The sequence below is a fragment of the Loxodonta africana genome, chromosome 1 (genome assembly GCF_030014295.1).
Source record: "Loxodonta africana isolate mLoxAfr1 chromosome 1, mLoxAfr1.hap2, whole genome shotgun sequence".
In the NCBI taxonomy this organism is placed as follows: Eukaryota; Metazoa; Chordata; class Mammalia; order Proboscidea; family Elephantidae; genus Loxodonta; species Loxodonta africana.
In genome coordinates, this window is record NC_087342.1 from 75,702,767 (window position 1) to 75,719,412 (window position 16,646).

At 42.1% G+C, this 16,646-nt stretch overlaps 1 pseudogene; it reads right to left on the bottom strand.

Annotated features, from left to right (window-relative positions):
* Positions 1-138: 138 nt before the first annotated feature.
* LOC100675140 (palmitoyltransferase ZDHHC5-like) overlaps positions 139-16,646 on the bottom strand; it is a 48,474-nt pseudogene continuing 31,966 nt past the window's right edge.

The window sequence follows — 16,646 nt, forward strand, 5'->3', positions numbered from 1 at the left end:
CGAGTAGGGTTTCAGCTCCCAAGGCTTCCAAAGTCTGTAGCCGGAGCCGAAACGTTCAGTGTTCGGGTGACGGTTGGGATCCGGGCACGACGAAAGCGCGAGGGTCTCGGAGCGCTTAACACCTTCCAGGCTTCGGGATCACAGGTCACGTGGGCCCTGGACAGTCGGCTCAGGGCGCTCTGCTACTTTGGGGCCGAAGCGGAGCCTGTACTCTCCCTGCTGCCGGCTGTAGCGTGGAGCGGGGAGGGCCGCAGAGAGGAAGTCCTCGGCCCCTGACCCGGGCGTCCGCCGCGACCGTCGGGGACCACGTGGCCGGGGTCCACTGAGTTGCGAAGAGCTGGGATCAGGTTCCCGCTACCTTCGGTCTCCGGGTGGGGAGGGGTCAGACTCAGGGCCCCGGCGAGGGTCAATTGGCTTGCGGTCCCTCGGAGTCAGGGCAAGGAGTGCCATCCGAGTCCCTGAATGAGTGGGAGCGGCGCTTGCCGGGGAGCAAGACTGGAAACCCGGACAGTGAACCGGGAAAGCCCAGGCCCTCATTGGCGGCGCGGGCGGTCTTGGGGCCTAGAGACTAGGTTTGCTGATTGAGGATCCCCGCTCCTCTCTTTTCTGTCGCACTTAAAGCCGCCAGTAGATGCCAGTCATCCGCCAAGAGGACGACTTCCGGACGCAGCCACCCTCTCAGCGCCTCCCAGAGGCAGAATCCGGGTAGCCCTTGTGTAGTTCGCACTTAGGGCGTGCCGGGGCGATAGCTACCGGATATGACGTCTGCTTACTCAGTTAGCGCCCTCGGCGGGCAGGCACAAGCTCTAGCTACCCTTCGGTCTCCACTCCACCGTCCCCACTCAGCCCAGGGAAGACAAAAACGTGAGACGTCTGGATCCGTTTTTGGACAGGGTGGCTTTTCCCATGACCTTTATGGCCTTTCTTGAAAAAGCCACGTTCAATCCGTGATTTTATTGTTATTAGAAGGAGTCGTCTTAGTCATCTTTAAAAGTTATTTGTTTTTGAAATTTTCAGAATATTATCACCCTAGTTGACTCTAGTTTGGCATAAATATTTATCCACAAACTAAATTAGGCCTTACAGTGTTTCTTATGAAAATCGATTATTTGGTTGCTCTATAATTATTGTGACATATAATTATTCATCTCACATATTTTGGACTTCTTATCAGGAGGGACCAGTCCCTGGAAAAGGACATCATCCTTGGTAAAGTAGAGGATCAGGGAAAAAGAGGAAGACCTTCAGTGAGATGGATGGACACAGTGGCTGCAACAATGGGCTCACATATAGCACCAATTGTGAGGATGGTGCAGGATCAGGCAGTGTTTCCTTCCGTCGAACGTGGGGTCGCTATGAATCGGAACTGACTTGATGACACTTAACAACAACATAATAATTGTATCCAAGTTAGACGGCTTTCCCTTCCTCCTTTGCAGATGATGTATTTTCTAATTTTAATGAGAATTTAGACAAAAATTAATTTACCGTTTTATTGTCTTCTTTGAGAATGTAACCGTAAATCAGTTAAACTTAGTTAATGTATTTCCTTTGTTTTTTTAATTTAATAATATACACGTATTTCATTTTCTTTCTCAGAAATATGTGATTGTATTCAAAGAGCTCGTGTTTGTAAATGAGAAGTCCAAGGTCTTACAGCTGGTTCCCGGTGGTGAGGACGGTTCTGGGGTTACAGGTGCTCTTGGCACTGACTCCACTTCGAGTCTGTGGACTCACGAGGCCAGAAGAAGAGAGTCCGAGTCATGGGTTTATCTAACTGACACCTGCGGAAGCGACACGCGACCTCTCTTCCCGGCTCTGTCACCGCACTCTATGACACCGTCACCGGAGGGTCAGGTCTCCTAAGCCGGGCCAGACCCAGATGCACTGTCTCCACCCTCCCTACCTCCTTCTAGTGTGTACAGAGTGCCTCTTCCTCCCGCATCCAGGCCTTTACGTTCAGGTCGAAACCCCTTTTTCAAAGGTGGTCCCTGGTCAGGTGGGCGGTCGGAAGGGACCTGGTTTCCAGGCAGGGCAACAAGAGGGCGGGAGAGGCCTCGAGGCCAATCTCCTTTCCGGCTGGCCCGGTCGGGCTTCCCTGCCCCAGCTTCCGAGACTTCGGGAGCAGGAGGTAGAGGGACCTTGCTGGCTGCGGCGCGCAAAGTGCGGAGACTGCCACCTTCAGTTCCCGGGAGGAGAGACTGGAGTGACAGGCCAGAGAGAAAATTCTTGTTGGGTCCAGTTCCCGACGTTGCCGGTTCCTGAGTTCTTCGTGATTTTCAGTGAGTAAATCTACTCCCCAGGGTCACCCCTCACTCCCTGCGACCTCAGATTGTGCTCCAAGGCCCTCAGAAAGGATGTTGTTGTTGTTAGGTGCCTTCGAGTTGGTTCCGACTCATAGCGACCCTATGCACAATAGAACAAAGCACTGCCGGGTTATGCTTCAGCTCATTGTTGCAGCCACTGTGTCAACCCACCTCGTTGAGGGTCTTCCTCTTTTCCTGTACTGACCCTGTACTCTGCCAAGCATGATGTCCTTCTCCAGGGACTGATCCCTCCTGACAACACGTCCTAAGTATGTAAGATGCAGTCTTGCCATTCTTGCCTCTAAGGAGCATTCTGGCTGCACTTCTTCCAAGACAGATTTGTTCATTCTTGTGGCAGTCCATGGTATACTCAATATTCTTCATCAGCACCACAATTCAAAGGCGTCAACTCTTCTTCGGTCTTCCTTAGGTTCCTTGTTCAGCTTTTACATGCATATGATGTGACTGAAAATACCATGGCTTGCGTCAGGCACACCTTAGTCTTCAGGGTGACATCTTTGCTCTTCAACACTTTAAAGAGGTCCTTTGCAGCAGATTTACCCAATCCAATGCGTCTTTTGATTTCTTGACTGCTGCTTCCATGGCTGTTAATTGTGGATCCAAGTAAAATGAAATCCTTGAAAACTTCAATCTTTTCTCCATTTATCAGGATGTTGCTCATTGGTCCAGTTGTGAGGATTTTTGTTTTCTTTATGTTGAGGTGTAATCCATACTAAAGGCTGTGGTCTTTGATCTTCATTAGTAAGTGCTTCAAGTCCTCTTCACTTTCAGCAAGCGAGGTTGTGTCATCTGCATAACGCAGGTTGTTAATGAGTCTTCCTCCAATCCTGTTGCCCCGTTCTTCTTCATATAGTCCAGGCGCTTGGATTATTTGTTCAGCATACAGATTAAATAGGTATGGTGAAAGAATACAACCCTGACGCACACCTTTCCTGACTTTAAACCAATCAGTATCCTCTTGTTCTGTTGGAACAACTGCCTCTTGATCTATGTAAAGGTTCCTCATGAGCACAATTAAGTGTTCTGGAATTCCCATTCTTCGCGGTATTATCCATAGTTTGTTATGATTCACACAGTTGAATGCCTTTGCATAGTCAATAAAACACAGGTAAACATCCTTCTGGTATTCTCTGCTTTCAGCCAGGATCCATCTGACATCAGCAATGATATCCCTGGATCTACGTCCTCTTCTGAATCCGGCCTGAATTTCTGGCAGTTCCCTGTCGATATACTGCTGCAGCCGTTTTTGAATGATCTTCAGCAATATTTTCCCTGCATGTGATATTAATGATATTGTTCTATAATTTCCACATTCGGTTGGATCACCTTTCTTGGGAATAGGCATAAATATGGATCCCTTCCAGTCAGTTGGCCAGGAAGTTGTCTTCCATATTTCTTGGCATAGACAAGTGAGCACCTCAAGCGCTGCATCCATTTGTTGAAATGTGTCAATTGATACTCCATCAATTCCTGGACCCTTGTTTTTCACCAATGCCTTCAGAGCAGCTTGGACTTCTTCCTTCAGTGCCATCAGTTCCTGATCATATGCCACCTCTGGAAATGGTTGAATATCGACTAATTCTTTTTGGTATAATGACTCTGTGTATTCCTTCCATCTTCTTTTGATGCTTCCTGCGTTGTTTAATATTTTCCCCATGGAAACTTTCACTATTGCAACTCAAGGCTTGAATTTTTTCTTCAGTTCTTTCAGCTTGAGAAATGCTGAGCGTGTTCTTCTCTTTTGAATTTCCATTTCCAGCTCTTTGCACATGTCACTATAATACTTTGTCTTCTCGAGAGGCCCTTTGAAATCTTCTGTTCAGTTCTTTTACTTCATCAATTCTTCCTTTTGCTTTAGCTGCTCGACGCTCAAGAACAAGTTTCAGAGTCCCCTCTGACATCCATCTTGGTCTTTTCTTTCTTTCCTGTCTTTTCAGTGACCTCTTGCTTTCTTCATGGATGATGTCCTTGATGTCATTCCACAACTCGTCTGTCTTCGGTCACTAGTGTTCAATGCATCAAATCTATTCTTGAGATGGTCTCTAAATTCAGGTGGGATATACTCAAGGTCATATTTTGGCTCTTGTGGACTTGCTCTGATTTTCTTCAGTTTCAGCTTGAACCTGCATATGAGCAATTGATGGTCTATTGCACAGTCAGCCCCGACCTTGTTCTGACTGATGATATTGAGCTTTTCCATCGTCTCTTTCCCCAGAAAAGATAGTTCTTCCTATTCCACAAGTAAAAAGTACAAGTTTTTAACATAGAAGACACGAGAGGCGGGGATTTCTGAAAACAAAGGAGGGGATAGAGGTTTCCTTTGGTCCAAAGCTGCTCTTGGCCTCTGCTGGGCGCCCAGAGAGGTCTAGGTGATTCCAAATATGACATTGACCATGGCTTCCCAGAGGGCTTATGGCTTCCAACGTCTCCAGACTCCAACCAAGGGCAGTAGTTCATCTTCAAAGATGTCTGCAGCCAGAGTGGGGTCCCAGCAGAGACCTCGAGACTGGGCTTCTGGATCAGTTACCAAAAGGCAGGCTAGGCAGATGGTGGGGAGGAGGGCAGGGCACAGGCCAGGGGTGAGTCCTTGGGAGATTTCTTAGGAGAAAGTAAAAATGGAAATAGCCTTCCTTCCTTCTTTCCTTCCCTCCTCGCTCCCTCTCTTTCTTTCTTGAAGGATTGAAAATTTGGGGTGGAGGAATAATAAAGAAAAGAAACAAAAAGAAACCCCAGTGTCATTGATTGAATTGTTCCCCCCCCAAAAAAATATGTCAACTTTATTAGGCCATGATTGTGTGGTTCTCCTCCATTTTGTGATTGTAATTTTATATTAAAGAGAATTAGGGTGGGATTGTAACACCCTTGCTAAGGTCACATCCCTGATCCAGTGTAAAGGGAGTTTCCCTGGAGTGTGGCCTGCACCACTTTTTACCTCTCAAGAGATAAAAAGGAAAGGGAATAGAGCAGAGAGGGGGGCCTCCTACCACCAAGAAAGCAGTGCTGGGAGCAGAGCATGTCCTTTGGGCCCAGGGTACCTGCCTGGAGAAGCTCCTAGGCTGGGGAAGATTGATGAGAAGGCCAACAGAGAGATTATTTTACACATGTATTCATATACACAATAGTACCCTCCAGGGGAAAAAAAATACTTTTAGTTACTTTCTGAAAATTGGAAGAGGGGAAATGATTAGGAGGGGTGTAGGGTGCACATCTTCACAATTTCTTCCCCAAATTTTTGCATCTCTCAACCTTCTAAGATTTAGGTTTTCACAGATTTTATCAGAACTTTTCTTGTCCAGATTTATCCAAGCCTGGAAGTGAGAGCCCTGTAGTATCCCAGTGAAATGTGCTGACACCATTTCATTCCTTCTGGCCAGTGCTTGGCAAGTCTTGTGGGAGAGCAACTTTCTCAAGTCATCTATTGCTCCAATAAAAAAAAACTTTTTTTTCCACACCATCAAACACCAGAAGATTCTTCCTCATTTCTAGCATTCTGTACCCACAGATCAATGAATGTGAAAATTAAAATATCTAGGTTAAAATTAGTTGGAAATTATGGGCAGATCTGAAATAAACTTCGTGGGTTTTTTTTTTTTTTTTTTTATCACCCAAGCATTTCTTTTAGTCATACAACTCAGAAATAAAGAACAGTATAGAAAAATGACCTAATACATATGATTTTAGAGTACTGTGATCCTATATGTTTTATTTGTGATTACATACAGAAGATTTGTTTCTTTCGTATATACTTATGAATATGCTTATTTAAAAAAGATCATAGTATAATTGGCTGTTTTGTTCCCTTTTTTTCCAACATAATACTTTGTGAACAATTCATGCTAAATATACATTTCCACCATTTTTCTTGTCTGTTGTTACTGTAGTCCATTGGGTAAATCCATCATTTTAAAAACTTATTTCCCATTGATGAGCGCTTAGCTCTATCCAGTTTTCTGCAAGTTGTACCGAGGGTCAGGGTCGCCAACAAAAGACACAAACCAAATGCCCTACCAGTGCATGGGACAATGCTTTACTCACATAGAGAAGAGACAGTGAAATCAGCTTCAGTTGTGGGCACCAGTCTCCCATGGCCAGCAAGTACCCCTTTACAGCCTGTACAAGGAAGATGTTGCCTGTACATGCTTGTCGTGCCCTGTTCAAAGAAAAGACTTCATTCCTTCCCTATCAGGAACAGATACAGAAGTAGTGTTGGCGAGTGCTGTGTGGTGCCCACACATAAGCAAGAGACCAAGAAAGTTATTGTGTGCCCAGAAAAGGGAGGAAGGCTTCTCTGATAAGGAGAAAAGACTGAGGGGGAGAAGGAGAAACCCAATTCTCAGCCTCCGTATCAGAGATTGTTCTGGACCTAAGGCCTCTGCTTAGGCAGCCCAAATGGGTGACATACAGGCAGACTATCCTCCCAACACCGTTAGAAGAAATAGGTTTGGGAGAAATATACTGGTCCCATATATCTTTCCATTTGGTATAATCACTTAGGTAAATTTCTGAAAATAGGATTACTAAGACAAAGGATGTACACAGCATTTTGATAGCTAATACAGAGTGGTCCTGGAGGCAGCAGGTTTTTATCTGTTGGTTTACTTAAGATCTCCTTTTAGTAGGTGAGAAAGCTTCTTAGCCATTCCTTGCCTAGGGTCTACAGAAATTGAGGCCGTGGTTTTGGCATTATATAACTGAGAGCAACCTTTCGTAGGAGCCAGAGGCAATTTGGATATTCACAACCTTTCACTGAAATTACTGCTGTTAACTGTCCCAGAATCTGCCTTCTCCATTTCCTTACACTGACCATAAAAGAAGTACTGTACTTGAGGTTGTTGGGACAGACAAATAGAAGAGTGTACAACATGAAATGGCCCAAATAAGATTAGTTATGTACAATTTTTTAATTCTTTTTGTAGATGTCAGTGGCTGCTGATAGAGGTAGGTTAAGATTAGCTAACAACAACAACAGCAAAAAACAATTGTTGTGGGGCCAACTCCAATTCATGGTGACCCAATGTGTGTGAGAGTACAACTGTGCTCTATAGGGTTTTCAATGGCAGATTTTTCAGGAGTAGGTCTCCAGGCCTTTCTCCCAAGGTGCATCTAGGTGAACTCAAACTACAGACTAAATTATGACACAGGACAGAAGAGTTGATATATCCCTGAGGTAGGGCAGTGAAGGTATATGCCTGGCCTTGCCAGATGAAAGCAAACTTCTCCTGGTGGCCTTTCCTAACAGGCAATGAGAAAAAAAAGCATTTGCCAGATCAATAACTGCATACCAGGTACCACGGGGAGTGTTAACTTGCTCAAGCAATGAAACTACATGTGGAACAGCAGTTGCAAAACGTGTCACCATCTGGTCAAGTCTACAAAAACCCACCATCATTCTCCAAGATCCATCTGTTTTCTGCACAGGCCAAATAGGCAAGTTGAGTGGAGATGTGATGGGAAGCACCACCCCTCTATTTTTTAAGTCCTCGATGGTTAACACTAACCTCTACAATCCCTGCTAATCCTGGAATGTGGTATTGCTTTTTGTTTACTTTTTTCCTAGGTAGAGACAACACTAGTGGCTGCCACTTGGCCTTTCCTTTCCCCAGGTCCAAAAATTAATGTGGGGATTCTGCCAATTGCCGAGTATATCTATTCCAATTATGTATTTCATAACTAGAGAAATTACCACAGGGTATATCCAGGACCCACTGAACTCACTGTTAGATGAATCTGTGTTAAAGCGCATTGATCACCCGACTTCCATAAGCCCATCCTCTGACTAAGGAACCACAGAGACATTTTGGGTCTTCTGGAATTAGTGTCATTTTCAGAGACAGTGTGCAGTAATCTCCAAAATGTCTGATTATTTCCTTTTCCCCAATACACAGTCACTCTAGGAAAAGGCTGTAGGTTCCTTTGGGGAAGGTTGGTAGAAAATTAGCAATATAAGTTTTTTGCAGTGTTTCAGGATCCCTTCTCTAGGCAACCTGGCCTCCCCTTTGTTCAAGGGCTTCTGAGTCTGTAAACTGACTCTCAAGTCTTTGAATTGTGGCTGTAACTCTCTGTTTTGGTAATTCAAGTTAGAGGATCCTCTTCCAAACTCTCTAGTGGGTGTTGGCAGGAAGCCTCAGTTCCTCCCACTTGGACCACTTCATAGGGATGCTTATAACATAGTAGCTGGCTTCCACTAACTTTGAATCAACAAGGTAGGGGATTACACAAGGGCATGAATATCAGGAGGTAGAGATTATTGAGGACTTCTTAGAAGCTGCCTACAAAAGTCTGCCTTCTGGCCGGCTACCAATGATTCATGTCCCTCCCACATGTAAGATACACTCACCCGCTCCCAACAGTTCTCACCAGCCTCAGCCTTTTAACATTAAAATCACATCCACTTGTGTATGGGACACCTTGGGTGTTCCAAAGGTATAGCCACTCAAGCACATAGAAAAGGAGCCCCCCTGCAGCAAAGGGGAGACACCATCACGCCTAAATAAGGACTTAATCCTGGACCCTCAGATTAAGAATCTGATGCTCTACCAACTGACTCACACAGGCCCTAGAACAAAATTTCTATCTATACCCAGAAATGGTTTCAGTGAGTATTGCTGTTGGTGATTGGTATTGTAAATTAATTCTTGGACTCAGTAGAGATAGCTGAAGAGATAATTTAAACTTCATGGGGTCAATTCATTGAACAGAAGTTTATTCATGTATTCCAAGTGTTACTTGGCATTCACCAATAAACTGTTATATGTTCCATTTGCACTATGTCTAAAGAAAGGTGCTGGTCTATATAGAAGGAATGTAAATGCTATCAGCACAACAATCCTTATTTATTTATATATAGTTTGTAGAAGTGAGAATCAAGAGGTGAAACCAACTAATTGTCTTCAGTAAATATTTATGAAACACCTACTATGTACCATGCACTCTCCTGTTCCCTGGGCATTGAAATGAAAAAAATTAACTTTTTGATGACAAAGAGAAAAAACAAAAGCAATGACAAGCAAAGGAGAAGTGGAAAGCAACCACTTGAGAGCAACATCTAGAATTTTAATATTTTGCCATCAATATTTATTCATGCAAGAAAAAAAGAAAATCGTTTATAAAGAAGAAAATATCCTGGTTAACGTTGTTGTTGTTAGGTGCCGTCGAGTTGGTTACCATGCACAGCAACCGCAGGTACCACAGAATGAAACACTGCCCTGTCCTGCACCATCCTCACAATCACTGCTATGTTTGAGCCCATTATTGCAGTCACTGTATCAATGCATCTCGTAAAGGGTCTTCCTCTTTTTCACTGACCCTCTACTTTACCATGCAGGATATTCTTCTCCAGGGACTAGTCCCTCTTGATAACATGTTGTTTTAGTTATTTAGTGCTATTATAACAGAAATACCACAAGCGGATGGCTTTAACAAAGAAAAGTTTATTTCTTCACAGTAAAGTAGGCTGAAAGTCCAAATTCAGGGCATCAGCTCCAGAGCAAGGCTTTCTCTCTGTTGGCTTTCTCGTCAATGTTCCCCCAGACTAGGAGCTTCTCCACGCAGGGACGCTGGGCCCAAAGGACGTGCTCTGCTCCCAGCACTGCTTTCTTAGTGGAAAGAGGTCCCCCTCTCTGCTTGTTTCCTTTTTTTTTTTTTTAATAACTTTTATTAAGCTTCAAGTGAACGTTTACAAATCCAATCAGTCTGTCACATATAAGTTTACATACATCTCACTCCCTACTCCCACTTGCTCTCCCCCTCTTGAGTCAGCCCTTTCAGTCTCTTCTTTCTTGACAATTTTGCCGGCTTCCCTCTCTCTCCATCCTCCCATCCCCCCTCCAGACAAGAGTTGCCAACACAATCTCAAGTGTCCACCTGATATAATTAGCTCACTCTTCATCAGCGTCTCTCTCCCACCCGCTGACCAGTCCCTTTCATTTCTGATGAGTTGTCTTCGGGGATGGTTCCTGTCCTGTGTCAACTGAAGGTCTGGGGAGCATGGCCGCCGGGATTCCTCCAGTCTCAGTCAGACCATTCAGTTTGGTCTTTTTATGAGAATTTGGGGTCTGTATCCCACTGATCTCCTGCTCCCTCAGGGGTCCTCTGCTGTGCTCCCTGTCAGGGCAGTCATCGATTGTGGCCGGGCACCAACTAGTTCTTCTGGTCTCAGGATGATATAGGTCTCTGGTTCATGTGGCCCTTTCTGTCTCTTGGGCTCTTAGTTGTCGTGTGGCCTTGGTGTTCTTCATTTTTCCTTTGCTCCAGGTGGGTTGAGACCAATTGCTGCATCTTAGATGGCCGCTTGTTAGCATTTAAGACCCCAGACGCCACATTTCAAAGTGGGATGCAGAATGATTTCATAATAGAATTATTTTGCCAATTGACTTAGAAGTCCCCGCAAACCGTGTTCCCCAGACCCCCGCACTTGCTCCGCTGACCTTTGAAACATTCATTTTATCCCGGAAACTTCTTTGTTTTTGGTCCAGTCCAATTGAGCTGACCTCCCATGTATTGAGTGTTGTCTTTCCCTTCACCTAAAGCAGTTCTTATCTACTGATTAATCAATAAAAAACCCTCTCCCACCCCCCCTCCCTCCCCCCCTCGTAACCACAAAAGTATGTGTTCTTCTCAGGTTTACTATTTCTCAAGATCTTATAATAGTGGTTTTATACAATATTTGTCCTTTTGCCTCTGACTCATTTCACTCAGCATAATGCCTTCCAGGTTCCTCCATGTTATGAAATGGTTCAGAGATTCGTCACTGTTCTTTATCGATGCGTAGTATTCCATTGTGTGAATATACCACAATTTATTTACCCATTCATCCGTTGATGGACACCGTGGTTGCTTCCAACTTTTTGCTATTGTAAACAGAGCTGCAATAAACATGGGTGTGCATGTATCTGTTTGTATGAAGGCTCTTGTATCTCTAGGGTATATTCCTAGGAGTGGGATTTCTGGGTTGTATGGTAGTTCTATTTCTAACTGTTTAAGATAACGCCAGATAGATTTCCAAAGTGGTTGTACCATTTTACATTCCCACCAGCAGTGTATGAGAGTTCCAATCTCTCCGCAGCCTCTCCAACATTTATTATTTTGTGTTTTTTGGATTAATGCCAGCCTTGCTGGTGTGAGATGGAATCTCATGGTAGTTTTAATTTGCATTTCTCTAATGGCTAATGATCGAGAGCATTTTCTCATGTATCTGTTGGCTGCCTGAATATCTTCTTTAGTGAAATGTGTGTTCATATCCTTTGCCCACTTCTTGATTGGGTTGTTTGTCTTTTTGTGGTTGAGTTTTGACAGAATCATGTAGATTTTAGAGATCAGGCGCTGGTCGGAGATGTCATAGCTGAAAATTCTTTCCCAGTCTGTAGGTGGTCTTTTTACTCTTTTGGAGAAGTCTTTAGATGAGCATAGGTGTTTGATTTTTAGGAGCTCCCAGTTATCGGGTTTCTCTTCATCATTTTTGGTAATGTTTTGTATTCTGTTTGTGCCTTGTATTAGGGCTCCTAGGGTTGTCCCTATTTTTTCTTCCATGATCTTTATCGTTTTAGTCTTTATGTTTAGATCTTTGATCCACTTGGAGTTAGTTTTTGTGCATGGTGTGAGGTATGGGTCCTGTTTCATTTTTTTGCAAATGGATATCCAGTTATGCCAGCACCATTTGTTAAAAAGGCTATCTTTTCCCCAGTTAATTGACACTGGTCCTTTGTCAAATATCAGCTGCTCATACGTGGATGGATCTATGTCTGGGTTCTCAATTCTGTTCCATTGGTCTATGTGTCTATTGTTGTACCAATACCAGGCTGTTTTGACTACTGTGGCTGTATAATAGGTTCTGAAGTCAGGTAAGGTGAGGCCTCCCACTTTCTTCTTCTTTTTCAGTAGTGCTTTGCTTATCCGGGGCTTCTTTCCCTTCCATATGAAATTGGTGATTTGTTTCTCTATCCCCTTAAAATATGACATTGGAATTTGGATCGGAAGTGCGTTAAATGTATAGATGGCTTTTGGTAGAATAGACATTTTTACTATGTTAAGTCTTCCTATCCATGAGCAAGGTATGTTTTTCCACTTAAGCATGTCCTTTTGAATTTCTTGTAGTAGAGCTTTGTAGTTTTCTTTGTATAGGTCTTTTACATCCTTGGTAAGATTTATTCCTAAGTATCTTATCTTCTTGGGGGCTACTGTGAATGGTATTGATTTGGTTATTTCCTCTTCGGTGTTCTTTTTGTTGATGTAGAGGAATCCAAGTGATTTTTGTATGTTTATTTTATAACCTGAGACTCTGCCAAACTCTTCTATTAGTTTCAGTAGTTTTCTGGAGGATTCCTTAGGGTTTTCTGTGTATATAATCATGTCATCTGCAAATAGTGATAACTTTACTTCTTCCTTGCCAATCCGGATACCTTTTATTTCTTTGTCTAGCCTAATTGCCCTGGCTAAGACTTCCAACACGATGTTGAATAAGAGCGGTGATAAAGGGCATCCTTGTCTGGTTCCCGTTCTCAAGGGAAATGCTTTCAGGTTCTCTCCATTTAGAGTGATATTGGCTGTTGGCTTTGCATAGATGCCCTTTATTATGTTGAGGAATTTTCCTTCAATTCCTATTTTGGTAAGAGTTTTTATCATGAATGGGTGTTGGACTTTGTCAAATGCCTTTTCTGCATCAATTGATAAGATCATGTGGTTTTTGTCTTTTGTTTTATTTATGTGCTGGATTACATTAATGGTTTTTCTGATATTAAACCAGCCTTGCATACCTGGTATAAATCCGACCTGATCAGGGTGAATTATTTTTTTGATGTGTTGTTGGATTCTATTGGCCAGAATTTTGTTGAGGATTTTTGCATCAATGTTCATGAGGGATATAGGTCTATAATTTTCTTTTTTTGTAATGTCTTTACCTGGTTTTGGTATCAGGGAGATGGTGGCTTCATAGAATGAGTTGGGTAGTATTCTGTCATTTTCTATGCTTTGGAATACCTTCAGAAGTAGTGGTGTTAACTCTTCTCTGAAAGTTTGGTAGAACTCTGCAGTGAAGCCGTCCGGGCCAGGGCTTTTTTTTGTTGGGAGTTTTTTGATTACCGTTTCAATCTCTTTTTTTGTTATGGGTCTATTTAGTTGTTCTACTTCTGAATGTGTTAGTTTAGGTAGGTAGTGTTTTTCCAGGAATTCATCCATTTCTTCTAGGTTTTCAAATTTGTTAGAGTACAATTTTTCATAATAATCTGAAATGATTCTTTTAATTTCATCTGGTTCTGTTGTGATGTGGTCCTTCTCATTTCTTATTCGGGCTATTTGTTTCCTTTCTTGTATTTCTTTTGTCAGTCTAGCCAATGGTTTATCAATTTTGTTAATTTTTTCAAAGAACCAGCTTTTGGCTTTGTTAATTCTTTCAATTGTTTTTCTGTTCTCTAATTCATTTAGTTCAGCTCTAATTTTTATTATTTGTTTTCTTCTGGTGCCTGATGGATTCTTTTGTTGCTCAGTTTCTATTTGTTCAAGTTGTAGGGACAGTTCTCTGATTTTGGCTCTTTCTTCTTTTTGTATGTGTGCATTTATTGATATAAATTGGCCTCTGAGCACTGCTTTTGCTGTGTCCCAGAGGTTTTGATAGGAAGTATTTTCATTCTCGTTGCTTTCTATGAATTTCCTTATTCCCTCCTTGATGTCTTCTATAACCCAGTCTTTTTTCAGAAGGGTGTTGTTCATTTTCCAAGTATTTGATTTCTTTTCCCTAGTTTTTCTGTTATTGATCTCTAGTTTTATTGCCTTGTGGTCTGAGAAGATGCTTTGTAATATTTCGATGTTTTGGACTCTGCAAAGCTTTGTTTTATGACCTAATATGTGGTCTATTCTAGAGAATGTTCCATGTGCGCTAGAAAAAAAAGTATACTTTGCAGCAGTTGGGTGGAGAGTTCTGTATAAGTCAATGAGGTCAAGTTGGTTGATTGTTGTAATTAGATCTTCCGTGTCTCTGTTGAGCTTCTTACTGGATGTCCTGTCCTTCTCCGAAAGTGGTGTGTTGAAGTCTCCTACTATAATTGTGGAGGTATCTATCTCGCTTTTCAATTCTGTTAAAATTTGATTTATGTATCTTGCAGCCCTGTCATTGGGTGCATAAATATTTAATATGGTTATGTCTTCCTGATCAATTGTCCCTTTTATCATTATATAGTGTCCTTCTTTATCCTTTGTGGTGGATTTAAGTCTAAAGTCTATTTTGTCAGAAATTAATATTGCTACTCCTCTTCTTTTTTGCTTATTGTTTGCTTGATATACTTTTTTCCATCCTTTGAGTTTTAGTTTGTTTGTGTCTCTAAGTCTAAGGTGTGTCTCTTGTAGGCAGCATATAGATGGATCATGTTTCTTTATCCAGTCTGTGACTCTCTGTCTCTTTATTGGTGCATTTAGTCCATTTACATTCAGGGTAATTATAGATAAATAAGTTTTTAGTGCTGTCATTTTGATGCCTTTTTATGTGTGTTGTTGACAATTTCATTTTTCCACATACTTTTTTGTGCTGAGGCGTTTTTCTTAGTAAATTGTGAGATCCTCATTTTCATAGTGCTTGACTTTATGTTAGTTGAGTCGTTACGTTTTTCTTGGTTTTTATCTTGAGTTATAGAATTGTTATACCTTTTTGTGGTTACCTTATTATTTACCCCTATTTTTCTAAGTAAAAACCTAACTTGTATTGTTCTATATCGCCTTGTATCACTCTTCATATGGCCGTTCAATGCCTCCTGTATTTAGTCCCTCTTTTTGATTATTGTGATCTTTTACCTATTGACTTCCATGATTAACTGTTTGCTTGTTTCCTTTTTCTTTTTATCTCTTTAGAGGGAAAAGGTGGTGCAGGCCACACCCCAGGGAAACTCCCTTTACATTGGATCAGGGATGTGACCTGGGTAAAGGTGTTACAATCCTATCCTAATCCTCTTTAACATAAAATTGCAATCACAAAATGGAAGACTACCACACAATACTGGGAATCAAGGCCCAGCCAAATTGGTACACACATTTTTGGGGGGAAAGAATTCAATCCATGACACATGCTCAGAGTGCACGAGATGAAATCTCGCGATCTCAATTCTAAGGAGCATTCCGGCTGTATTCCTTCCAAGACAGATGTGTTTGTTCTTCTGGCAGTCTGTGGTGTATTCAATATTCTTCACCAACACCATAATTCAAAGGTGTCATTTTTTCAGCCTTCCTTATTCATTGTCTAGGTTTTACATGCATATGAGTCATTTGAAAATACCATGACTTGGGTCAGGGGCACCTTAGTCCTCAAAGTGACATCTTTACTTTTCAACACTTGAAAGAGGTCTTTTGCAGCAGATTTACCCAAGCAATATGTCCTTTGATTTCCTGACTGCTGCTTCCATGGGCATTGGCTGTGGATTCATGTAGAATGAAATCCTTGACAACTTCAATATTTTCTCTGTTTATCATGATGTTGCTTATTGGTCCAGTTGTGAGGATTTTTGCTTTCTTTATGTTGAGGTGTAATCCATACTGGAGGCTGTAGACTTTGATCTTCATCAGTAAGTGCTTCAAGTTTCCTCACTTTCAAAGAGCAAGGTTGTGTCATCTGCATATCGAAGGTTTTTAATGAATCTTCCTCCAATCCTGATGCTGTATTCTTTGTATAGTTCAGGTTCTCAGGTTATTTGTTCAGCATACAGACTAAGTATGTGAAAGGATACAACCCTGATGCACACCTTTCCTGATTTTAAACCATACAGAGTCCCCTTGTTCTGTTCAAACAACTGCCTCTTTGTCTATATACAGGTTCCACAGGAGCACAGTTAAGTGTTCTGGAATTTCCATTCTTTGTAATGTTATTCATAATTTGTTATGATCCACACAGTTGAACACCTTTGCAAAGTCAATAAAACACAGGTAACATCTTTCTGGAATTCTCTGCTTTCAGCCAAAATCCATCTGACATCGGCAATGATACCCCTTATTCCACCTCCTTTTCTGAATCTGGCTTGAATTTCTGGCAGTTTCCTGTGGATGTACTGCTGCAATAGCTTTTGTATTATCTTCAACAAAATTTTATGTTAATTTTTTTATAATAATAATATTGTTCCATAATTTCAGGATTCTGTTGGATCACCTTTCTTTGGAATGGGTACAAATATGGATCTCTTCTGGTCGATTGGCCAGGTGGCTGTCTTCTAAATTTCTTGGCATAGATGAGTGAGCAGTTCAAGAGTAGCATCCATTTGTTGAAACATCTCAATTGGTATTCCGTCAATTCCTGAGCTTGTTTTTTGCCAATGCCTTCAGTGAATCTTGGACTTCTTCCTTCAATAC